Source organism: Schistocerca gregaria, chromosome 5 (genome assembly GCF_023897955.1).
Source record: "Schistocerca gregaria isolate iqSchGreg1 chromosome 5, iqSchGreg1.2, whole genome shotgun sequence".
Classification (NCBI taxonomy): domain Eukaryota; kingdom Metazoa; phylum Arthropoda; class Insecta; order Orthoptera; family Acrididae; genus Schistocerca; species Schistocerca gregaria.
The window spans coordinates 206,930,381-206,957,913 of record NC_064924.1 but is presented as its reverse complement, the minus strand read 5'-3'; positions in this window follow the sequence as shown (position 1 = coordinate 206,957,913).

Below are 27,533 nucleotides of genomic sequence, written 5' to 3'. Positions count from 1 at the left end.
TGCTTCCATTGAGCTGACTGGCGCTTTGTTTCTGGATTGAGAAATGGCATCCACGTCTCAACCATTGTCACAACCGACGAAAAGAAAGTCCCATTCGTGCTGTCGTTGCGCGTCAACATTGCTTGGCAATATGCCACACGGGCAGCATGTGGTCGTCCGTCAGCATTCGTGGCACCGATCTAGAATTTAAGGTCGTCATGCAGGATTGTGTGCACAGAACCCACAGAAATGCCAACTCTGGAGATGATCTTTTCAACAGCCATTCGGCGATACCCCCAAAACAATTCTCTCCACTTTCTCGATCATGTCGTCAGACCGGCTTGTGCGAGCCCGAGGTTGTTTCGGTTCGTTGTCACACGATGTTCTGCCTTCATTAAACTGTCGCACCCACGAACGGACCTTCGACACATCCGTAACTCCATCACCACATGTCTCCTTCAACTGTCGATGAATTTCAGTTGGGGTCACACCACGAAAATTCAGAAAACGAATGATTGCACGCTGTTCAAGTAAGGAAAACAGTTCTCATTCTCGCCGCTGGCGGTAAAATTCCATCTGCCATACGGTGCTGCCATCTCTGGGGCGTACTGACAATGAACGCGGCCTCATTTTAAAATAATGCGCATGTTCCTCTCTCTTTCCAGTCCGTAGAAAAAAATTCGGAGGCCTTAGAACGTGAATGCACCTCGTAGTAGTAGCACTTGTAGAGTGTATTTCTGACACCCGATAGCGCTGTACTTTCGGCTACTGCACTTATTTTTATATTTTAATACAAATTTTCTTTTGTATTGTTATAGAACCTGAAGACGATCACTGTATGCCCGAAACCGGTTATGACTGTGTGATAAGAATGTGATGCCGTCTGTAAATAAAACAAAAAACACAACTACATGGGAAAGGGAGTGTTGAGTGTCATAAGAAGAGAGTGAAAGATTAGCTCCAATGTACTTGAGACTGGAAAGACGCTTGGACCGAAACCGGATATGATTATAATGATGATGACGTCTATCGTAGAACCACTCATGTGACCAATTTCCACGGTGCCTCATGATAACGAACATCGCCATATCGCATATGTCGTAAGGCAGAAGTTAGCACTAACTCAAGTGGGAGACAGTGGAGCGCCGCCCTATCGTCCTGATATCTCCTCATGCTATTATCACTCCATCGGCTTCTCAAAAAAGGTCTTGAAAGATTGATGAGGATGTGCAGCACACATTTATGAACTTAAGCACTCAGCAGGACACGGTGCTTTACCAACGGGGGGTCTCATCAGTTTGGTGTGTCAGTTGGATAACTGCGTCGGCCACGGTGGTCTCGCGGTTCTAGGCGCGCAGTCCGGAACCGTGCGATTGCTACGGTCGCAGGTTCGAATCCTGCCTCGGGCATGGATGTGTGTGTGATGTCCTTAGGTTAGTTAGGTTTAAGTAGCTCTAAGTTCTAGGGGACTAATGGCCACAGCAGTTGAGTCCCATAGTGCTCAGAGCCATTTGAACCATATTTTGGATAACTGCCCCAATGTTCGCGACGATTCTGCCTCGTTGGGATACTGATTCTGTACAGTAAGGCCTTCAAACGACCACTCTTTGATAGCCCCTATATGCTGCTGCCTCATATAAATTAATGAATGAAATACTTTTCAAGTATTTGTGACCTATTTTTGGAACATATTTCAGAAGTGATTGCGTATTGTTTTCTGCCTGCACTAGTCTCCTGAGCTGATAAAACCAATGTTGATACACGATTGCTAGCGTCTTCAGTCTTCCATATCCTTTATTTTCCCGATTAATCAATCAACGGGAAATAAAGTGTTCACTGAATGTACGTTAAATGCGTACATTAACAAAGTTCAGCCACTGTGTGTGAGAGGCTGTCCTTTTATGGTCATTTCCAGTTGTTTATGGGATTCTCAAAGGCTCTCGCACCTATAAAGTTACAACAGATTAAAACTATGGTGATTTTAGGCCTGTTCCTATTTGCTGATTTACCATTTTGATCTAGTCCTCACCCACCAAAATATACTGTTCATTATTATAAGTTTTTTTCGATTACATAACTGTGAGCGTCGTTAGGCACTATTGGGTGTCCTTAGCCAGGAAAAAATGTCCAAGCCCCAGGAGCATGATATTCAAAGTTTCTACTTCTATATCATTCCATTTTTAGATCATGAGCTTGAACTCACTTTAATAGAGTTCGGTCCATTTTGATGCTTCCATTTTGTCCAGTGGGCGAGTATGAGAACAACTTCAAGCTTGAAGTTTTGTGCATGCTTACTGACACAATGAGCTGTGGGCTATTTGTTTTTATTCTGACGCCTCATCAAACCATTAGCAGTCAAGCGTCGGTTTCACCGAATGTTTAGAAAACACACACAAACACACACACACACACACACACACACACACACACACATATATATATATATATATATATATATATATATATATATATATATATATATATATATACACCAGCTATAAGACAATTTCCGGTAGTATTGAGGGAAAGAAGTCGAGTGACATCTGGTGAAGGAAAATTTAGCTATGGACTTCGTTCAGTTCTAACTGAAAAATGTAACATTTTTTAACTGTGGTGGGTTCTATTGATGGAGTCTACAATGGACTTCTTTCACTTAATTTCTCCGTATGCCGGTTCAGGTGTACTAGTCAGCGTGAAATACTGAGTATGCTGGAGACTCTCGACTGCGGCGGTGTACGCTGCCTCTGTTCGGCTTCCAGCGCTGTGTAGGCTCCCGGTACGCTAGCGAGCGCAGGCCCAGGTCGTGTTTCTTCATTGCAAATGAGGAGGCGGTCATTAACGTCGCAGGGAGCGCGCGGTAAATGACGCTAAAGTTGCTAAGTATCGCCCGGCCTCGCCTCGTGGGGAAGCCATGCTGCCGCAACTCACGGCAACATTCGTTATTTTTCTCTCTGGCCAGGGCGGCAGACGTAACAAACGCGTTTCTGCTGCGGCGTTGTTAGCGGAATACGGCCGCGTGAGTCGGGGAATTAACTCTGAAAATTTCTGTTTTCTCCTCGTCTGCTGCTGCAAACGTAGAACGACTTATGGTTATGAAAAATTACGAGCAACTGTCCTGGAATAAGGAAACGACCGCCACGCTGAAGAGTGGAAGCGTAGCTTTCAGACAGCGCCTAGCACTATCGCGTCCACACAGGCTGGCGGTGATACCGACAAGAAGAAGGCAGAGGAGAAAGGGTGAAGACAGAGAGAGAGTAAAAACTGAACAGCCACTTACTTTTGTACTGGTATTCACTCATAGTAAGATAGATGTACAGTGGAGGCACAGACTACTTTTTTCCAATGCGGACCTCTTTTATTTTTTTAATCTTTCGTTCCCTTCTACTGAGAGAAGGGCAAGCAGTTGCACAGCTTTGTAATTGACAACAATGTCTCAGTTGCGTGGGAGTGGAAGAAAGGGAGTCAAATTTGGAAAATTTCAGGGAAATTTCCAGTTTCGGCATTAGACTGGTAATCAATGAACACGTCTTGGTAATCTTTGTTGGAGCTGGGGACTAGAACGTCTGTAATTTTTTCCTCGGACAACATTGACTATTAGCCACAGCCAGCAGCCAAAACTACGTATTGCACAATGGAGAAAGCAAAAAGTACATATAAACACCGTAAAAATATCTTGGAGTAACTTTTGATTCTATTTGGACCAGTAGACAAGCCTTTAGTGAACTAATACTGAAAGAAAGAAAATATTAAGTCTATCAAACCTGATAAAACTAAAATTTAAAGGTGCAACGACCGCATCGCTTATTTATACATACAGCAGTTTTACAAGACCAATATGGATGACATCAAAAGCACATAAGCCAAAAATTCCTAGCGCGAAAAGAAGAATGCTACGAATAGTTGTAAGAACCAGCCCAAACAACCTGAAGAGAAGAACTCTACCATTTAGTCAACATGCAACCATTAGAGGAAAGACTGATAAAAGTGACAGCAAACTATGGAATATTTAGATTAACGGAATTAGAAACAGCGGTTAAAACAATCACCGATAAAACTCAATTTGCGAAGTTTAAATGTCCATACCCACTAAGTGATATTGCAAGATCAGTACCAATTAAATGACCTGGAGTACACAACCTCGAGTGAGTCCAACAAAACTAGGATACACTACAGCACTTAAAGGACCAAAATGTGCAATCATCTTAATTGAGAATATAGTATTGGTTCACAGTAACCACTGCTAACGGTACCAGTGCAAATTCGGGATTAAAAGACCCACTTAGCAGTCTGAAACATCAACAAATCTTAACCTAAAGTAAATAACTTAAACCCAAACAAAAATAAATAAAGAGTTCCATCACAGAACAAAGAATTACCCTTGGCTCAAAGGAACTCATCACCTGTTCGAAAATGCGCGCACCATTCCGTTAAGGACCGGAAGAAAAAGAGACAGCGTTTGAGTGAATGTGTGGGTAATATTTTGCGGCACATAAGGGGATGGGGTGTAAGCCTTGTCTTTTCTTGTCTCTAAGGTGACCAGGCTGTTCGATAATGATCAGTGTTAAGTCAGGCACAAATACTAGGCGAGTGACAGTGGGGCACAGGGTGTGCCAGTTCGGAATATCTGACATCGGATACCCTCTTTCTTCACCTGAGCTGACAATAATACGCTACTGTAAATGTCAAAAAGTATGGAAGTTCATCTCAAGATTTGATATTAAGGGAAGTTTCAACGTGTTCGTTAAGATACCAAGAGCAACGTGCAGGGCACAGTCTTTTGTTCTTCCCATGAATCACTCAAGCCATACTTGGATGGTTCCCTTTAAAAGGTTACTGTCGATTCTTACTCCAACCTCCTCCAGCTCTTAGAGACTTTGATGGTACTAAATATCAGAGTTTATTTTGTTGGAATTCATCTCCTCTACACTGAACTGAATGATAGCACGCTACGAATTTATACAATCAGCACCTGGTTTTCCAATAATTCAATTTGGCCAAACTATTAGAAAGTTGCGTTGTATTGTGTCGTGTGTGTGGGGATCGGAATTTGGAAGAAAGAAACGTAAAGAAAAAACAAATTTTGTATTCATTTGTTCTAAATCTAATTACAGGCGACCTCTTTTCTTCTCCAGAATGCTTTACGATGCGACATGTGAAATCTACATCATTCAGTTGCATACCTGTCACCTTCACTTTCAGTGAAAACTTCTTCTTCAGCCTTTAGCGTAGCAACCACTTCTCAATGTCAGTTTACTAACTCTCTAAGCACTTCTCTTTTTACGCCTCACATATGTACAGAAAATCATGCCAGTGTAAAATTTTTACCCTTTGTTACCGATTCTCTCACAGAATTTCGGCGTCCTCGGTGTTCAGACTTATTTTTCTCTATGTTATTGCAGTTATTAGTCTCTCTGTGTACTTCTATTTACCTTATAAAACTATTCTACTGGATTCATTAATTGCCTTCTCCCATTGCACACCACAAGGAAGAACTCTACCAACAATCTCCTACTTCCTATCACTCAAAAACAATAAATGCACCTGTCCATATAACCACCGTAGATTCTGTAACGACAATGTCGTTTGTTCTCGTGCATTCCTCATGAAAGTGAATATAATGTATGGTTTGGAAATATGGTCTTCATCCAAACTTTTGTAATTACACTGAGTACCATTTTAATTCATTGATGTGATGTTTAAATTTCTTAAAGGAGCATATGCACACACATTGCTTTTCAGTTTCTTTCGATTTTGTGATATGTATTTAAGTATTTCCTCAGAGACCACTATTTATCGCAGTACGGAAATGTGTTTGTGGATGAATCTTACAGGTGTGAGGGCAGTAGCACCGACATTTACTACTCCTTTGACAAGCATCACCAAAAATAAATATAAATGAGCTTAAAAGAAAAATAATGGTTCAAATGGCTCTGAGCACTATGCGACTTAACTTCTGAGGTCATCAGTCGCCTAAAACTTAGAACTAATTAAACCTAACTAACCTAAGGACATCACACACATCCATGTCTGAGGCAGGATTAGAACCTGCGACAGAAGCGGTCGCTCGGCTCCAGACTGTAGCGCCTAGAACCGCACGGCCACTCCGGCCGGCGAGCTTATAAGACAAACGGTCAATTAATAAATATGAAAGACTGAGGGAGGTATAAATGGGCAATATATCTGTCAACTGGTAATATGGTGAAATTGATTTTCATAGGTTACATCAGCATTTCAATGACTTTTTATGAAAATACATAATTCATGTTACGAAAGGAAAGAAACAATGGTCTGCCGTTCATTGAAACTTCCCCTTGTACAGTGCAGCATAAGATCGACTTTGGCCTAACACACAACAACTGGTCATCATCTATGACAGCACAGACAGTGACCAAGAGCATCACTTAATAACGTTGAGACAATTCTGTATGAATGGAGAGAGCTACGCAACTATTTTCTGTCTAAGAGGCACTACAACAGAACAATAAGAAGACGTACTAGGACTAACAGGGACAAAAGCAAAGGAAATTTTGTGCACTGACTTATGATGTATCAGCGGCATCAGCGAATGAGCAGTCTACCAGCTACACCATCGACGCAGCACACAAATTTTCCGTAGTGGGCAAAAAATCTGGAACTCAGATTCCACGAAAATTCCCCTACAAATTTTAAACACTTTATAGGTTTGCGAGAAACACGATGTGTGAAACCATAAAACCATTCACCGTGCTCCTTTCACTGTAAGACTGCTACTTATATTTCGGACAACATAATAAATAACCAATGATGGTATACCATTGAGGATAACTACGAACAGCATTTAGCACTTTTTTTTGCGTCATCGGTGTTTTGAATTGTTTCTTGCAGCCTGCCACGAGTTCCTTTCCTGTGCCAACATCTTCATGTCAGACTTGCACTTGCAACCTACGTCCGCAGTTACTCGCTCGACGTCCCCCAGTCTCTGTCTCGCTCCACAGTTTCTACGCTCTACAGCTACCTCTACTATCATGGAAGTTACTCCGTAATTTCTGAACAGATGTTGTACCATCCCACCCCTCATTTTCGTCAGTGGTTTCCATACATTTCTTTCCTCGCCTATTCTCCGGAGAACCACCTCATTCCTTACCTTATCAAATCACCTAATTTTCAACATCCTTCCGTGACACCATATTTTAAACGCTTCGATTCTCTTCTGGTTTCGTTCTTAGTCTTGTACTCAGTACCGTACCACGTTGTGCTCCAAACGTACTTTCTCAGGAATATCTTTCTCTAATTAAGGCCTGTGTTTGATACTAATAGACTTCTCTTGGCCGGGAATGTCTTTTTGCCATTGCTAGTCTGGTTTTGATGTCCTTCTTGGTTCGTCTGTCATGGGCTATTTCTCTGGCTAGGAAGCAGAATTCCTTAAGTTCTTCCACTTCGTGATCACAAAACCTGATGTGAAGTATCTCGCTGTTCTGGTTTCTGCTACCCCTCCTTGCTGTCGTCTTTCTTCGACTTACTCTCGGTCCAGATTGTGTACTCACACTGTTAGTTCCATTTAGCAGATCCTTTCACTTTCACTGAAGATGAAATTGTCATCAGCGAATCTTATCACATCCTTTCAACTTGAAAGGAATTTATTTCCATCTTGAAAGGAATTTATTTCCATCTTGAAAGGAATTTATTTCCATCTTGAAAGGAATTTATTTCCATCATTGCCTTTTCAATGTAAATACTGAACAGAAGGGGTGAAATACCACATAAATTTCTTACACGTTTCTTCGTTATCCGTCTTCCACGCTTATTGTTCCATCCTGGCTCTTGTACATGTCGCGTATTACCCGTCTTCCCCTATAACTTACCCCCATTATTTTTCAGCATTTCTAAGACTTTGCACCATTTGACGTTCTCGAACGTTTTTTTCCAGGTCGACAGATCCTATGAATGTGTCTCGATTTTTCTTTAGTCTTGCTACCATAGTCAACTGCAACGTCGTAACTATGTCTCTGGTGCCTTTACCTTTCCTAAAGTCAAACTGATCGTCATCTAACGCATACTCAGTTTTGTTTACCAGTGTTTTGTACATATCTTTGTCACCAAATTGAATGCATGAGCTGTCAATCTGATTGTGCGATAATTCTCATACTTGTCAGTTCTGGAAATCTTCATAATTGTGTGGATGACGTTTTTCCAAAAGACATGTGGTATATCGCGTCAGATATTCTACACGCAAACGTAAACAACGTTTCATTATTATATTCCCCAATTATTTTAAAAATTCTCGTGAAATGTTATGTATCGCTTCTGTTTCGTTTGATCTTAGGTCCTCCACAGTTCTTTCAGATTCAGATTCAAATCCTCTATCTCTTCCATATCTATTCCTGTTTCTTCTTCTAACACGCCAGCAGATAAGTCTTCCACCTCATAGGGGACTGCAGTGTACCCTTTCTACGCGTCTGCTTTCTCCTCTGCATTTAAGAGTGGAATTTCCGTTGCATTTTTAACGTTAACCGCGCGAAGTAGCCGTGCGTTCTCAGGCGCCTTGCCATGGTTCGCGCGGCGCCTCCTCCCCCGTCGGATGTTCGAGTTCTCCATCGGGCATGTGTGTGTGTGTGTGTGTGTGTTGTCCTTAGCGTAAGTTAGTTTAAGTTACAGTAACTTGTGTGTAAGCCTAGGGACCGATGACCTCAGTAGTTTGGTCCCATAGGAACTTCCCAAAAATTTCCATTTCTTAATGCTACCACTCTCGCTTTGAATTTCTTCACATTTGTAAAGCAGCCATTTCACCTTAGCTTCCCTGCACTTTCTATTTATTTCATTCTTGAGCGACTTTTTTCTGCATTCCTGAACTTCCTTGAACATTTTTGAACTTCCTTGTTCCGTAGATCAACTGAAATATTTCATCTGTTACCCATGGTTTCAACGCAGTTACTTTCTTTGTACCTATGTTTTTCTTTCCAACTTCTGTGATTTCCATTTTTAGAGACATCAGTTCACTTTAATTGTTGCCTACTGAGGTACTCGTTATTGCCGTGTCTATAAACTCATAGAAAATCAAGTGTATCTGTTGATTGATTAATACTTCCGTCTCCCACATCTTTGCCTACTGATTCTTTCTTATCAGTCTCTTGAACTTCAGCCTACTCGTCATCAATAATAAATTGTGATCTGAGTCTATATCTGCTCCTGGGTACGCCGTAGAATCCAGTATCTGATTTCGGACTCTCTGCTTTGCTTCATGTAATGTAACTGAAATCTTCTCTTTATTCCCGGCCTTTTCGAAGTATACATCCAGCTCTTACGATTCTTGAACTTAGTACTAGCTATTACTAACTGACACTTACTGATGAACTCAATTCGTGTTTCTCCTCTCCAATTCCTAATACAAGCACATATTCTCCCGTGACTTCTACTGCTTCCCCTACAACCTCATTCCAGTCCACCATGACTACTTGATACTCATCTCCTGTTGTGGCGGTGAAGCTTGTTCCTCCACGTGGTGCCTCTGCATAGGTATCTGAAATAGGTACTGTACTGAATATGAGCATTCCACAAGCACTCATTTCAAACAAGATACGTTTAAATAAACGGTTCTTTTTAAAACCTGTTCCGACAGTTATTTCAGTAAATATTGAAGGCATGTCACAACCTACGCTAACAGCTACTTCAAGAACTACCGTGAACAGATGTGTGATGTACTGTGCGTCTCCTCTCGTGTACTGAATTACCCGTTTAATATCATCATATACTTTCTCCGTCACTTCGCCTTCCACGTGTGACGTCGGCATGTAGACCTGAACTCTCGTGAACGGCGTTGGTTTGCTATCGATTCTGATGAGAAGAACCCCGTCACTGAACTGTTCATAGTAAGAGATTCTCTACTATATGTTGCTATTCATACCGAATCCTATTCCATTTATACCATTGTCTGCTGCTGTCGATATTAGCCTGTACCCATCTGACCAGATATCTTTGTCTTCTGTCCATTTCACTTCACTGACACCCACTAAACCTAGATTGAGTCTAAATATTTCGCTTTTTACATTTTCTAGCTTCACTACCACGTTCAGCGTTCTGACATTCCATGCACCGATTCATGGAATGTTATTGTTTAATTGGTTTAGCAGTCTTTTTCTCATGTTCACCTTCCCCTTGGCAGTCTCCTCTTGATCCGAATGGGGACTGTTCCTGAACCTTTTGACAATGGAGAGTTCATCATGACACATTTTTAAATTACAGGCCTCGAGTACTGTGGATACACAATATTTATCTTTAATGCGCGGTGGTTTCAATTGCCTTCAGCATCCTCATGCCATTGATCATTCCCGATACTTCCGCCTTTAGAGGGAGTTTTCCGTCTGAGAGTGGGAGAAGTGGTACGCCACTCTCTCAGTTTAACGACATTGTCAGTTATGACTTCTTTGCATGAGACAGCTGCGCGCCAGAATGTTTTCAGAGCTGCAACTGCTACCTGCAGAGAACTTTTAGCGAAGGGACTATAGTAAAAGCTATGGGCAACGGAATTTTGGGGTTATGAATGCTGAGTGCAGTGACTGGGCTGTGGGAGTGATTACGGGAAGCACTGCTCAGTGGATCATACCTGCAGAGGGCTTCTGGCCGAAGCTCTCTCCTCTTTCCAGTTCAGAGTCGGACTGAAGAGCGCCGGTAAACAAAACGTTTTACCTGGGACAGGTGGCAGTCCACGCCACGGCAAGAAGCCGCCAGGTTCTTTTAGCGAGCGGCAGAAACATGTATTTCACGCGAACAACTATCTGGGAAGCTCAATAGCCTTCTTTAAGAAGTTGGAAATGGTCGGCCCGGAAATGTTGGATCTCTCTGTAGATGAGGGACTTCGATGGCGTCTAGGTAGATGTTTCTTTATCACAACACGACCATGCTAGCCGTGACAAAAAGCCTCCTTTGTCTACAATTTTCTTTTTTTAGACTGGAGAGAGTTTGAGTCCCTGATTGGCTTCTCTCGGGACGTGCAGCTTGGGAACCCCAGTGCTGTGTCTAGATTGGCTACCAGGCCAACAGAACAGTCAAGAGGGGAGATTCAGTGTGCAGAGGATAGTTCGACTGGTTTGTGTAATGTGGGCGCGGTTTCGTTTTTGCTGATTCCGCTCGCGTACTGAGGCCTGGTGGAAAGTGGTTGAGATTGTTTATCTTCTTCGTCTTCTGGACCTTCCTTGGTGGAGAGCTTCAGGTCTGAGACTCGTGGTATGTATCTTGTGTTGGACAAAGAGCCAGTGGCAATTTCCAACTGTACCGACAGTGAAACTGCATACCATCTCGAACAAATAGTGTGCCACGAGGGTGAGCTATTTTGTCCTGAGTCGGCCACTTGACATTTATCAATTCCAGCATGCTCTGTTGCGCTTGTGAGTCAAATTGGTTTGGTCAGATCAGCGAACCGCTGCACCTCACATTGAAATCTGCTGGGATTTCACAGCTCTGATAGAGATTTCTCACGTTCTGATAATCAGAACGCCAGGCCGCGTAGTTTGCAAATTTTCGTGGATATATCAGAATATTACAGCTACTGCAGCGCACCGCTTCTTGCCCGCAGCTCTCCTTTTTCTGCTGCCGCCTGAATCAAAGTGAAAGGGTAAAACGCTGCTGCAACGGCGTAGTGTTGTTAAATGGTGTCCACAGCTCTCTGTTCTCAGGTGAACCATAGTTTGGGGTATAACTGGTCGTAAATGATTCCATTTGAATAGAGATCGGTCTCACAGTGGATTCATCTAAACAAAGTCAAACTGCGTTGTTAAAGGGAAAAATTCAAGGGAGGAAAAAAACTAAGTGTTTAGCTCACGATTTGAAGATTATTGAGAAGATAATACTTTTCTTTATGTAAAAATTATAACACTTAGCATCACTCAGACACATATTTATGATTAAAGCAAGCGATGGCTCGCAATTGGCATGGCACTTTCGTGAGGTAGTTAGTGCATTATCTTGCAGAAGAGACGCGTGCTTTTCTTTTTTTTCACAATTAAAATATGATGCACTGGGAACAGTTACACTAGCTTTTGACACCACTCATTGTACCTCAACAATTCGTAGTGTGTTGTAGTCATTTCATTTCGTTGTATGTACTGTATGTTGTTTTCTTCCCCTCACTGAGTGTTGTCTGTGACCTCTGCGTCAATTGTTGTCTGATGTTGAGTCGTTGCTAACTGCATTGTGCAAACTTTTGTGGGACAAATTTGATTAAATGGATGTGTGCAATGTTTTAGATTATTTCAAGGGGTTAGGCATAAATGTGTGTGTCATTTAAAAGAAGATCAGAGGAGAGTTGTTGCACTTGTTGCATTAGAATCAGAATCTTGCAGATGCAGCAATCGATTTGAATGCCTACGAGAAGCGAAGGTCATTTGTATAGTGAGAAAGGCTGTGGATTGATGTCATCAAAAATGCAACGAGAGCCAGCCACTGATGCAGGCAGAACGGCGGAAGAAGTCCTTTTAACAAACTCTGCGAGCGGGGCGCAAATGTAGTGCAGAATAGTCCGATAATGAGGGTTCATTTCACTCAGGAAACGAAAGTGAAAACGATGCTGAGGTGGCAGGTCGTGTAGGCTCGCTAAATACGGAAAGAGATAGAAGCAGGGAAAGTGACACTGTGATTTCGCGAGTAGCAACTGAGTAGCGTGGGTATAGTCATGGTACGTTACTGGAAGTACGCAATTAGAATCGATCATTAAATTTGTGCAAAAGGTAGAGAAGAGACGACATGAGGAGGAAAAACTTATGAAGGAAAGGAAAGACAAAGAAATAGGCGGCAGGAAGAAGACCATGGATATAGGAATCAGGGAAATTTGGAAGGAGCAACACAAGGAAGAAAGGAGACAGATGAAGTCATGAAAGAAATTAAGAATGGCTGACGACTGCCCAAAACGTAAATCGGGTCAGGAATGAAGGGTAAAAGCCGAGGTTGAAGACATTAGGAAGACGTCAGATGAGACGCGAGAAGTAGCGCTGGAATCCAAATCTGAAGTTAGGACAGCCATATTAGAACTACGAGATGCCCAAATTGCAACAAGTTGAGTCAGCGCTAGTAAGGTTCGAAGTAAGCACAACCTACGAGGCGATTTCCGCTCTCAAAAAACAGGGTCAGAGGAGAACTAAAAAGGCACAGGAAGTAGTGTTAGGAATGAATTATGAGCAAACAGATCTCACTACCCAGCAGAATGTTGCTGGTGGAGGAGATGAGACAAATGTGCGAACAGGTCGTTCGTGTAGAAATTCAGACAGAAGCAACAGCACGTCGCCGTGAGTTCTTCGGTGACAGGGAATGTCAGAGAAAGAATTTTGCAATACTCCCTAGAACCACAACTCCGGCACAGGCCGATGAATGGCAGAAGCGCCCGCTTAACAGGGTACGGTGCTCAGCCGAGCGCGCGCAGTGAGTGGCACATAATACACAAATTACGGAGCCGGAACAAAATTGTGCAAGACTTGGACGTATGGAAACATTACTACATGAGTCTCATGACACGAGACGGGGTTTCAGTAGCATTCAGGGTCTGTCGGCCATGATGTTTTGGGGGCATGTGCGCCAGAATTTAGACTAAGTCCAGGGGCGCAAAATTATGAACATTTTCTCTCAGTTCAAAATTTTCCGGTTTACAAAGGGATCCAGAGTTCATTATATCCCAAGCCATGGATTGTTCAGCATGATAGGCTCTACCCAAGTGATGACCACTAGTTCACTAACTGGAATTTGTCTGTGGAAACCTGGAAGGTTCAATAGCCGAGTACATTTATAGCATTGCAGCAGCTATGGCGAATTCAGAGAGGATGAAACAGGAGATTATGTTAGGGAAGATTTACGAAGTATTGAGGCGCCATAGTCCAGTAACGGTTTTCGAGCCGCTTGTGAACAAAAACAGTTACCTGGACCAACTGTATTGTGATAACGAGATAATGCGACACTGCTCCGTGACACTGCATCGAGGAACCAGGAACTGCTTCTTGATAAAGATAATGACACAATAGGTATTCAAAAGCGCTGTACAAGAGTTTGATAAGGAAGCACAAAACACGAGGGACTGAATGAGACATAATGAACGAAGTTCGCAAGGTGAATCTGGTGGAAATAACGACGGGCAAAATAAAAATAAAAACAGGCAGACAAGAAGCCAATATAAATGCCAAAGATTTAATAATGAGCCTCTGTGGAACGGTAGAAGCAGATGGGGGACGTATGACAGCAACTGGAACTCAGTGCAAACAAGGAGTAATGGAGGGACTGTTAGGCGAAGACTGCAACAGGATCACCAGAACGACGTAGTGGAAATCAGACCACCTAACGCGTCAAATAGAAACCGCAGCAGAATCCGCAAAGGAACTGAGAGTCGACGGCTCCGGCCTCTGCCCAAACTATAGAATAAGCGTTGTACAGTCACATCATTTAGTTAGTGTTAAAAATCCTTTGTTTCCTGTTCATTTATGTAACCACTTGGCGTATTGTTCTTCATTTGTTTGCAGTTACGTTTTTGGATGATTTATTACTGTAATTACAGGATGGGATCTTCTCTTGTGACATAAAGTTTGACGTTTGTAGTTTTCTGTACAGCATTTGATTTTTGATAATTTATCGCAATTTTGAGATGTACTGGTATTCTCTCATGTTTCACAAATATAAATTTATTTCGTTTATATAAATATGCCTATATCTCGGCGGAAACCTTTTGCGTCTATGATGAAACTGGTCGATTTAATACTTCAGCATTGCTGTTCTTGTAGATTGTTACACCAAAGTAAAGATATGTGTAGCAACAACGTGAAATTCGTATTTTTGGTTCAGAAATAATTGCACAAATCTTGGAAACACAGTTCTTTTCAGAATTCATCTTGGAATGTAGTAATGGTGTGGTTTCTCCCGCTGATATCACGTGCATTGCCATTGGGACGTATCCAAGGTCTGTTTAAAAAAAATTTATTTTACTTCAATATAGTAGTCAAGTCATAGTCGCAGTACATTACAGAAAGTTTACATGACTAGTTTCAATGAAGCTGAGTCACCATTATCAAATTTACCAGTATGAAATCAGTCTGCTATTAATTATGAGAACCTGAAATATACGTAACATCTAAGAACAACGCCTTTGACATAGGAAACAATACGGTGAATTTACCACGTTAAATTAAACTTCGTTATGCAGTAATGGCAAAGAAGCCACATCACTGCAATTGATCGCTGAGAAGCCTGTATCGATAGAGAACATTCGATTAGGATCGGTGTTCTCTAAGTACTTGCACAACTAAACTAACAAGTGAAAATCTTGTATTATTAATCTGTTATTCTGAAACATACATCGCTCAAGTATGAGATGGAACTGTTAACTGAAGTATCAGAACACACTTCCAAAAAATTAACAGACGTCAATTCCCTTGTAATTATTTTGTAAACTTAAATACGGCGCTGTTCTCTCTCATGCTCCCTCACCTAATCACTTATTTTATTTTATTTTGGTGATACATGGGTTCACTAGCAATTTAAAGTTGATTCTTATCATATTAATAAATCTGATTATTAATTTCAGTTCTGAAAAGCACCACAGGCGTAGGCAACAAAAGTGCCATGAATAAGTTCACTAATACATGTGTAAAAATGAAGGGCGTATCTCACGACTTGAATGTTATTGAGAAGACAATACTTTTCATTATGTAAAAATAACAAGAGTCAGCTTCACTCAGACATTTATTTATGATTAAAGCAAACTACGGCATGCAACTGCTTTGAATATCTGTCCACTCCTTTGCCCTCTTCCACAAGGCCGTTGGCACGTACTTGCTAGAAATGTTAAAGTATCCTTCCAGCAGAAAAAGAGGATAGGACAAGAAGTTTCCTGTGATCTGGTTCGCCAGAGTCATCAAAGAACAATGCCACGACAAACATTAACAGAAAAACCGCCGTATATTCATGGCCGACCGCCTGATGGTTCAAATGGTTCAAATGGCTCTGAGCACTACGGGACTTAACATCTGTGGTCATCAGTCCCCTAGAACTTAGAACTACTTAAACCTAACTAACCTAAGGACATCACACACAGCCATGCCCGAGGCAGGATTCGAACCTGCGACCGTAGCGGTCACGCGGTTCCAGGCTGAAGCGCCAGAACCGCACGGCCACACCGGCCGTCCGGCCGCCTGAATACACGGCCAATCAGAGATACTAATCTCTGCCTCGTGATGACTGGGTGTTGTGTGATGTCGTTAGGTTAGTTAGTTTTAAGTAGTTCTAGGGGACTGTTGACCATAGATGTTAAGTCTCATTGTGCTCAGAGCCATTTTTGACAGATACAAAGTGTGCTGTAAACAGTTAGCATTTATGAGTATATATGAAATCCCTCTATGTACTCCTGTGGTATGCTCTCGTAGTCAGTTGGTATTTTAGGACCAGTGTATATGTTGAACAACGTTAAGTGACTGCATAGCTGCCATACGAGATTTTTCAAAATATATGATCTGTTATCTGTTATTTCATACCGGCAATTTCAAAAGCTACACAATGTCGTTCTCTCTTTGTCATGCGCTGTTAGGTCGCCCATCTGATGTCAAGTAACCCTCACTGTTGACCAGACAGAGTACATGCGGGTGCAGCGTATTGAGGGCACTCTTCGTTAATGAAGCCTAACTGGTCTTTAATTTAGTTCCTTCAGCAGAGACTGATTTGCGCTTTAAGATGTTTCCTGACGCAATGTGCGAAAAAAAACAAAAAAACGGGGTATGGTCCATAGTTACTCAAATCCCGTCATTTGTTATTTGAGTTTTACAAACCGCTTTCTATTTCTTTTTTCTTATTTTTTTCTATTTTGTTGTTATCCGCTGTAAGAATTCAGTTTTGAATTTATGAACGGAAACGAAAAATCTGACACATATACATAACACCGAACGGCTTCGCCTATCTGCAATAACAGTCACCGCACAATGCCGTGCAGATATAAAAAGTTTGACATTCTTAAGAACATAATGTATCTGACATGCGACGGTGGCACAAATAACAAATCAATCACAAGGACATTAATAACGACCCCCTTGGCAGACTGTGTTAATTCGAAACCGTGAGGAGTTCTGTGTTGCCATAATTGAACTGTTTGTTTCCTATTAGTAAACAAGAACAGTGAACTTGGTGGTCTTATTCGGCAATCTGTTTCCAAGCTGACATGCGTCAGCCCATTATCTATATTTAAAATCAGAGCTATCTGAATTCTTTTCCTGTCAGTTTATAAAATATTTCATGGTTATAATACGTAACATCAATGACTACCAGCATTAAGCATCTACTTTTATATTAATTCCTTCTCTGTGCTGGTGGTTGTTTCGCTTGTTTATTCTCTGTAGTTTAGCATTATGCACCAAGCGCAATATGGGATCTAGCCTTACATTCACAGACGTCATAAACCGTAGCATGGCAAACACATGCACTCTCGTGGAATTTTAATTTCTAAGGGCAGTGCCTTACGGCCAACACATTTCAAAAGAACTTGTTATTTGCCACGATCAGCTTCCTAGAATGTTGTGTGTGTGTGTGTGTGTGTGTGTGTGTGTGTGTGTGTGTTCGTGGGCGTGCGTGCTTGCAGGGGCGGCTAAAAGTTAATAGTAGTCTCTGCATTCCACCACGAACAATGTCACTGCACTTTGGAAAGGAATTCTATTCTCTTTGTAGGGATATTGCTTTAAACGGGGTGAATAACGTCTTGTCTATAAATATGTAAGAGGACTCTTCATCCATTAATCTTCGGTGTTTTGTTTTCCTTTTATTGCCATTGCATTTACTGTCCTTGCCTATGAAATACATCTCCTTGCAAGGCCCTTGTTACCTTCATTACAATCATCTTCAGGATCCTATTCCTCTTCACTTTGTGAATAGTGCTCGCAATAGGCACTGCCTTCATATTCTTCACCAGAACTGTCATCATCTCCTACTGAATACCTCATTTCAGGATCGGACTTCGTATTGGATAGTTCATACAGTTTGTCGTTTTTACGCGTCATTTGTGCATTATAGACCACTTGTATACAAAACCAGACGCGAAACGGTAGCTATCTTACATGATCAAGCACGCGTTGTATTTTGTACTCGAGACGTGACACTTTTAAACCACTCGAGACGCACCACAACTACACGAGAGTGGAAAAACGCTATCAGCATAATACCCGAGGTAGTAATGAAGGAACAGCTGTTATCCCTGATCCAAGAAAGGATCTAAACTCACAACAATTAAACTTAATATAAATCTGTCGCCAACTCGAGGGCACCAACTGGAAGGTTAAAAATATTGTGTATGTTGACTGGAGTTACGAATTTTGCGAGTAATGTGCTAGTGGTATTCGTATAACCTTTTAACGTCAGGACACAGTAGTTGCGTGTTATGCGGTAAGCAGTTGAGACGTCCTGAATGATTTCGTGGTGAATGAAGTTATCTGAAAACGGTTTTCCCCAGTTTGAAGAGTTCATTAATTAATGTCTGGAGGCAGGAAGTTTGGATGAAATGGAATATGGAAGAAAACGGCTCTTCACGAAATCTCACCTCCGAGGGCCAAACCTTCTCTAACAATTTTTTTTTTAAAGAAATCCAACACGTCTAAGGCGCTGCAGTCATGGACTTTGCGGTTGGTCCAGGCGGAGGTTCGAGTCCTCCCTCGGGCATGTGTTTGTGTTTGTTTGTCCTTAGGATAATTTAGGGTAAGTAGTGTGTAAGCTTAGGGACCTACAATCTTAGCAGTTAAGTCCCATAAGATTTCACACACATTTGAACATTTTTGAAATCCAACAAAAACGTGTTTGCTTACGTATCACTGCGAATTTGAAGCGATGGAACGAGGGTCTGGCGAGGTAAGCGCTGTCTTAGTTCATATTAGTAACTTCCCACACCCACTACACCACCTCCCTCATTACGTCCGATTCCTTAAATCGAGCTCCAATCCACTAATCAGTTGAAGTATTCCTGCATGAGTAGTGAAAATGTAGCAAGTGATACAGTTATTTTTCCTTTCATTATGTTGTGGTGGGTGTCAGGGAGAAAAATTGCGAAATGGTTTGAAATTATGTAATGCTAGACGAATGTAGTGTAGGTAATTTGCGACGTATGAGTTACGCTGGCTCCAGATATATACAGTACACGGCTTCTCATGTAGACGTGTGGTGTGGATCTCCACCACACTGTTTCGTGAAGCTGGGCTCCTAGTTGTCAGGTCGGCCTGTACTTCCCCGCCCTGGTGTAGGTGCAATGGTATGGTTGGTGCATATCGGGTGGTTGTCGGTCATCCGTCCTAAAGGCCGCAATTTCGTAGATTTCTTTATTCTGTGTCAGTAATGCAACGCTGTGTACATCGCGTTCTGCGGCCATGTTCGGGCGCTGGCTTGCGTGAGCGCTAGAGCTGTTAGTCTCAGCTGGCGGCCTCGGCAGCACCGTTGACCACGATGTAGGTAGCTGTAGAAACAGCGTCTCCCGTTAGCAGTATAGCGGCGGGGAACCGCCAAGTTGGGCGACGATGGGCTGTGACTTGCCTTAGGACTGTCGCTCATGCTGCTGTGTTTGGCTTGTGTCTTAGAGCGCTACACGAGAAGGCATGCAGAATCTAACTGTGGACCCTGGCATGGACAGTGGTAAAAGGTCTTGCGGCGGTTAAGTGCTTCTACAAATGGCAATAGCGAGAGCAGTGAGGTTTCCGTGTATGCTTGATGGTGGGCGGCAACAACGTTTTCCCAATTGGACGACAAATGCAACAGTCGCCTGTACAGGCAATTAGGAGTGAATGGCAAGGTGCCTTAGACATGTTGATGGAAGTTAGCCAGAAGGTGGAAGACGCCAAGTTTACAAAATTCTGAGACAGCGTGGTCAACACGCCCGCAGCTGTTTGAGACAACGTCTGTCGGTGGCAGCTTGTTGACTCATGTTTCGGTGCTACCTGGTGTAGTTCTCCCCTTGCAGTTGGCTGCTGGTGGTGACTAATGATACTTGTCCAAGATTGAGCTACCATTGTATTTGAAAAGGAAACGCTTTTGCCCTCTAAGTCACAACATAATGGAGGTGAATGGCATGATCAATTAGCACGCATTGCATCATTTCAAATGCTTCATAGCTCTGTTTGTGTAGTAACGTAGCCTTTCAGGATCTGATTTGTATTTGAGCCGTGCCAACAAGTCTCAGGCATTCAAAATCACAGAGATTGGCTTCGACCACGCTGTGGCGCTGATAATCTGTGGCTAAAGCAGAAGTCAAGCTGCTAATAGCTGGTGCGCAGCCTCAGTCAACAAAGAAGTAAACACATGGTCCGCTGCGGTGCCTTATTTTGCGGTCGGGTGATGTGTTGAAGATGCGGCCACGACCGTTGAGCACGGAGGGCAATCTGGAGCTGAGCGCACCGATTGCAGGCTGTTCGTTTGTCTGCCACTTCTCGGCGTCGTGCACCGAGGATGGGGGTCCGTCTGGACATTGTGGAGTAACAGCCATCAGGAACAATCTGCTGACCCCTCGTCACTTCGATGTCGTATATGTAATACAGCGCCAAGATGGACGCTGTGGATTGACCAGCAAGGGATGTAAGCTGCCGACTTGCCATTCTGTCGCTGCTGTGTCTGAAGTAAGGCCACCGGGTGACTTCGCAGCGGTGCTCAACTGAGGCAGCTGCAAGTCAGCTATGTGAGAGAGGTTGCTCCTTCGGTCATTATGGTTTATGGCGTTGTGTTTTTTTGGGGCTATCATCTGACACTATGTGCTGTTCGTGCTGTTTATGGAGTTGTGTTGGTGTTGCCTACCACAGGTGTTAGTGTCTTGCTAAACTATGTATCTCAGCTCGCTGGTGTCTCGTGTATGTCAATTGTCTGTTAAACATCATCACGTTTCGTTCTCATTCGCTCCTGTTTGTTAAAACTAGTGTTAAGTATGGGCAGTAGTAAATGTACAAGTGTAATCATGTCTCTAACTAGTGTAAAATACGCAAAGTTTATTGCGGAAGTTGCGTAAAGCATGCAAGCTTTTCGATGTGTCTCAAGTGCACTGATGTACGCGCCATCTATGTTCTTGACTGAATTTTTGTGTGAATACCCACTTCAAAGAATTTGCTGGAACGTTTGTCAGAGTATTCTGAATTTTAATATTGGCCATTAGCGCTACATTTACCGTCTTTTTTGTATCATTGTGCTTTGATAACGTGCTTATGCCCGAGTTTGTTATTTGTCCTTGAAATATAATCTGCAATTTTAAAATAATGTATACGAGACATTACAGCTATACGTTTTTATCTCAGTTAGAAGATTAAAGATTTGCTGTCTTACAAAAAATGGTTCAAATGGCTCTAACCACTATCGGACTTAACATCTGAGGTCATCAGTCCCCTAGACTTAGAACTGCTTATACCTAACTAACCTAAGGAGATCACACACATCCATGCCCAGGCAGGATTCGAACCTGCGACCGTAGCAGAAGCGCGGTTCTGGACTGAAGCGCGTAGAACCGCTTGGCCACAGCGACCGGCCGTGGTCTTACACTTGAATGTAATAAATGTACTTCGATGTCTGACCGTTGTGATTAGCCATTATGAATTCGTTCATGCAATGATGTGTAATGTTCAGTTCTGTTCTCTCTGAATAAATTATGAAGCTAAATTTGTCTAGTAAAAGTACCAGCATTATTCACACGCACACTGCCACGTTTCCTCCCGTTTCGATAGTGTCAGCATAATCAGCTTGCAGCAGCTCACACGAAACGCCTAAGGGGACGCCTGTCAATTATGTGTATGCTTTTCTTTAAAATTCGGAAAAATCCTCCCCCTTGTTGAGGTATGGTGAGGCCTCCCGTGAGGTTTACCCGACAGTTGGGTAAAAGTAAATTACTTTTTATTTGGTTGAAATAATCATTGAAGAAAAACAAAGTCATGTTTTATTTGTAAAGTGTTTTCAACACGCGATTAATCTTTTTTTTTCGTTTCAGACATTTCAACCCAGACTAATTCAAACAGACAGAGGAATATGGACCAAAAGGCTCCATAAAAATAGTGTGTACCGTTTTGAAAGATCGTTAAAAACTTGACCTTTTATTGGTGTATTACGTACATTAAGTGCCATGAACCCTCACTTTTCAGATGAAAGACAACATTGTTTGTATCTTCTTTTGAACCCTGTCATTATTTACATTTATATCTCTTGGTTCTTGTGAACACTAAGCGAGCCGTTGTCGGTGAACATCAGCTTAGCTTTCTTCAACAAAAATTAACTTCTTGATGGCAGGTGTGTTTCTACTTGTCAGCCTGTCACTTAACACGCACTGTAATCTTTTCGATGGAAATTGATATTGAACACAATAATATCTGCTTTATATGCGTTTCTAAATACCACGACTTACTCACTGACTGAAAAGCACTGTTTCCGGCCTGCAAAGCAGAGACCTATCCAAATAATATGCAACACCTATGCACCAATTGTTTCAAATCGCAGAGTGGAAGATATGCGAGCATGGAAAGCATTCACTTCAGTGCAGGTAGGCCGAAATATTTGTTCTCACTTAAGTATTGTCTTCTCTGTGCACGGGATTAATTGTACAAAACAAAATGTGGTCCGTTATAATAATGTATAGTCTCTGAATTTAAAAATGACATGAGATTTTCGTTGATCACCGCACCCCCCCCCCCTCCCACCCAGTTGGTGAGATTTTACCGGAACGCTTACTCCCCCCCCCCCACCTCCCTCCCCCCCTCGCCATTTTGAGCTTGCATAATAAATGGACGTCACTTAACTAGTCCTGTTTCGTGGCTTGTAGCCCCCAACTTCAGGTAATGTCCGCTGCAATGTTGGTCATCGTATTTTTCTGCTGGAAGAGGCCGAATGGCGGTGCAACAATAACTTCGATACTTGACTTATTGTGTTAAGCCTCTTACACACGATTACACCTCTTAATGAGTAGATTATGAGAGCATTTCATATTTTTGCATTCAATCAATAATTACATCAAGCACTGAAAATGAAATTTTTGTTGCCCCTCAAAGCTGTTTTACTGGGAACCTACAGCCTGGGACCGGTCGACCTTTTTAGCCGTTTAGTAAGTTCATATTACCTGTCCACTATAAATTCGTTTGATTAAACCCATACAAAATTCAAATGAAATGACACAATTTCAGAGACTTTATTGGTCTCATGCAGATATGATTTTAGGCACATAGACTGAAACGGCGACTGGAACCCGGGTATCCTGCTTATTAGGCAGGTGCGTTAGCCACGAAGCCACCTTGGGACAGCTGTTTCCACGGATAACCTGGCACGCCTCTCCCCTAGATTCAAATTTTCACAGCTGCCCCAGTCTGTTCGGGTGTGAGGGCGATTTTAAAGCACATTGGGGTGGCAGTGAGAATTTGTATCGAGTAAGGAGGCATGCCAGGGTAATCCGTGCAGCTGTAGAAACCACTGTGGGAAGGTGGCTTAGTGGCTAGCGCACCTGCCTGTTAAGCGGGATACACGGGTCCCATTCCCGGCCTTGATACAAATTTTCACGTCTTTAGTACAAATTTTCATTGGCTGCTTCAGCCTATACACATAAAACCGTAAACATTAATTATTTTCTCAATATAAGAAGGCCCACACCATAGTACTGACAAGGGCAGGCCACGACATTTGGAACTCGGATTTACTGCAAACTTCGTACAATCATAGTACTTCATGAGGACAGCAAAATGTGTAAGCAGTAGCGCGTACTTATCAAGCGTTATTGAGAAAATCGCAAGATAATTTCGGTCGTCGAATGTATATCTGTGCGTGACCATTTTAACCATGAAGTGGCTGCATGTGAGCGATGACGACACGGTAGCTCAGCGTGTTCGGCCAGAACGTTAGCTTCCTTTCGGTAAAAAAATTGAACGAACGGATGAACGAACAAACTGAGCGGGTGTCATCGGACGTCCCCCCTGAACAAATTTATCAAACAATATAGAATAAAAAGTTTTTTTTTAAAAAAAAAGGCTTGGCGTCAAGCCGCTGGATCCCTGGATCGATCGATTTATATTCAACACAGTCGTTTTCTTTACTTTTTTATTATAGTTGATATAATGGGAAAAATAGGTGTAATCGGATGAACTTTAATTAAATTTACATTGTTACATGGCAGTCTACCAGTTTTTATAATCACAAATAGTATAATATTCATAACTATCTACTAGTAAACGACCAAATGCATAATAAAGTGATACTGAAAATGTATGCTTGTCCGTGTCTTCAAAACTGTTGGTATTTAACCGAAACAGAACGAGAAATTGCTTCTCGGAAGACGCCATTGAAATACGCTCGATATAGCATACCCAATTATCAGCGCCGATTTTTAAGAAAATACTGCGTTATGTATGGTATGCTTCCAAACTATCGTCTGAAAGAGAGGTTTTTGAAAATGTTAACAATGTTTGTTTTTCCAAAGAAAACGTCAAAAGACCTTGCGTATGCGGAAACATAGTATTTCTTCTTTGCAGATGGTGCCGTTTAACTTTATGTTTTCCATGTTTTTACGAAAAATACCACCCTGCAACTTTTACTCGTAATGTCGAAAGTGACGATTAATTGTACATCTTTCGAAATCCGTCTGTGCCGGTCAAAACTTCGAGGTAACAAGTCGTTTCGGGCTCCTTCCAGGTATAAGGGGATGTCTCAAATCACGAACAAGCATACATTTTCAGTATGACTTTATGCATTTGGTCATTTACTAGTCGATAGTTATGAACATTACATTATTTGTGATAATAAAAATTAGTAGACTGCCAAATAACACAAGTTTAATAAAATTTGTCTGCAGCTCGTGGTCGTGCGGTAGCGTTCTCGCTTCCCACGCCCGGGTTTCCGGGTTCGATTCCCGGCGGGGTCAGGGATTTTCTCTGCCCGTGATGACTGGGTGTTGTGTGATGTCCTTAGGTTAATTAGATTTAAGTAGTTCTAAGTTCTAGGGGACGGATGACCATAGATGTAAAGTCCCATAGTGCTCAGAGGCATTTTTAATAAAATTTCATCCGATTACACAGATTTTCCCCATTATATAAGTTGTAATATAAATATTGAAGAAAATGACTTTGTTGAAAGTAAAAAAAAATTAAAAAATAAAAACCGGCGTACCGAACTCATTGCAGCGATCCAGTGGCCTGAACGCAATTATATACAGGGTGTTACAAAAAGAAACGGCCAAACTTTCAGGAAACATTCCTCACACACAAAGAAAGAAAATATGTTATGTGGACATGTCTCCGGAAACGCTTAATTTCCGTGTTAGAGCTCATTTTAGTTTCGTCAGTATGTACTGTACTTCCTCGAATCACCGCCATGATTTCATACGGGATACTCTACCTGTGCTGCTAGAACATGTGCCTTTACAAGTACGACACAACATGTGGTTCATGCACGATGGAGCTCCTGCACATTTCAGTCGAAGTGTTCGTACGCCTCTCAACAGATTCGGTGACCGATGGATTGGTAGAGGCGGACCAATTCCATGGCCTCCACGATCTCCTGACCTCAACCCTCTTGACTTCCATTTACGGGGGCATTTGAAAGCTCTTGTCTACGCAACCCCGGTACCAAATGTACAGACTCTTCGTGCTCGTATTGTGGACGGCTGTGATACAATACGCCATTCTCCAGGGCTGCATCAGCGCATCAGGGATTCCATGCGACGGAGGGTGGATGCATGTATCCTCGCTAACGGAGGACATTTTGAAAATTTCCTGTAAGAAAGTGTTTGAAGGCACGCTGGTACGTTCTGTTGCTGTGTGTTTCCATTCCGTGATTAATGTGATTTGAAGAGAAGTAACACCCTATATATATATATATATATATATATATATATATATATATATATATATATATATATATATATATATATATTCAGGGTGGACGTCCGATGACACCCGTTCAGTTTGTCCGTTTAGTTTTTTTATTATAAAGGGTTGCTTACGCTCTGGCCAAACACGCTGAGCTACCGTTATTCAGGGTGGACGTCCGATGACACCCGTTCAGTTTGTCCGTTTAGTTTTTTTATTATAAAGGGTTGCTAACGCTCTGGCCAAACACGCTGAGCTACCGTTCCGTCACCACTTGGCTGCAGGCGCTTCATGGTTAAAATGGACACGTACAGATAGGCATTCGACGACCGAAATGATCTTGCCATTTTCTCAATAACGCTTGAGAAGTACGCGCTACTGCTAACACATTTTGCTGTCCTCATGAAGTACTATGATTGTACGAAGTTTTCAGTAAATCCGCATTCCAAACGTCGTGGCCTCCCCTTGTGAGACACAGACATATTGTAACTTAAGTTTCTGTAGTGCGGTTCCCTTTGTGGTGCTGGTGTTGCAGCGGTTGCTCAAATTGCTTGGGCCTAAATGTGGCCCTGCATGTTCGGTGACCTTGTCTTAGACATCGTACGTCAAATAAAAATTTTCTGCTGTAAGTGGCGGCGGGATGCAGAGTCGGATGGTTCCTGTGGGATCCGTGTACAGAAAGCAATTATAAAATGCTCAGAAGTAAGTGGTGTTGTTTATGAATAAGGTGCGCCGCGCGCCGTACGCAGCGGCAGGTGTTTTCCCCAGGAAGGCGAGATCCCGAAATCCCCGGGAGGCGCCGTTAGGGCCTCATTAGCCCCGCGCTGCCTGCCTGCCGGCCTGCCTAATGCGGGATTTGCTCCCAGGGAAAAAAGTATCCGCGGACTCTCCGTTCCCTCCCGCTGGCCGGGAGTGGCCTCCTCGCAGCGAAACAAGCCACGAATCGATTCCTACCGCACAGTAAACAGGAATACAAGAAAAAGAAGGAAACGTGGAGGGGAAGGAAAAAAGCACTGCCGCTGCACGTCCAGAAAACTTTATCAAACCCATGTTTCCCTAAAGAGTGCCAAAGTGAAGCTAATAATTGCAAGTTTGGCGGGAAAAAGGGGTGATGTAATGTCAGTCGCCTCTTTTCGTATACAGTTGTTTAGATACTTTGTCATCTATTACACTGAATCTTTTTTCTGTCATTCTTCTGACGAGTTTGATGCATCCCATCACAGCTTCCTTTCCAGTACCAACCCTTTCATCTCAGAGAGGCACTTTAACACACATCGTCGATTCTTTGCTGACTTTACTCTAATTACTGTCTTCTCTGAAATTTCTGTCTTCATATCTACCTGAAATACCAGACGGATTATTTTTAACACATGTACCATCGTTCGGTCACTTCTTCCAGCATCGTCAGTCCCAAGCACGTATTAAAAGTACAAATGACGTGCATTTGTGCAACTTGTTTTTCATTAACGGTTGTTGACAATGGATGATTTCCCCCACCCGTACCCACCAAAAATATTTTTGTAACAGTATAGAATACTTTTAATTTTTCTCATATATAATACTGGGGACTTGCAATGTATCCTAACATAGCGAAAGAAGAAACAGTCGTATTTTTCACTTTCGTTTTATGATAATGTATATTTTCTTATAATAGCTGACGGTAAATTGGACATATTAATGATAACCAAGGAACATGATATCTGTGAAATAGGAAATGAAAGTAGACTCATTTAAATTTTCTTTAATTTGCTGCTTCTGTCTGTGATGAGTTGTTGA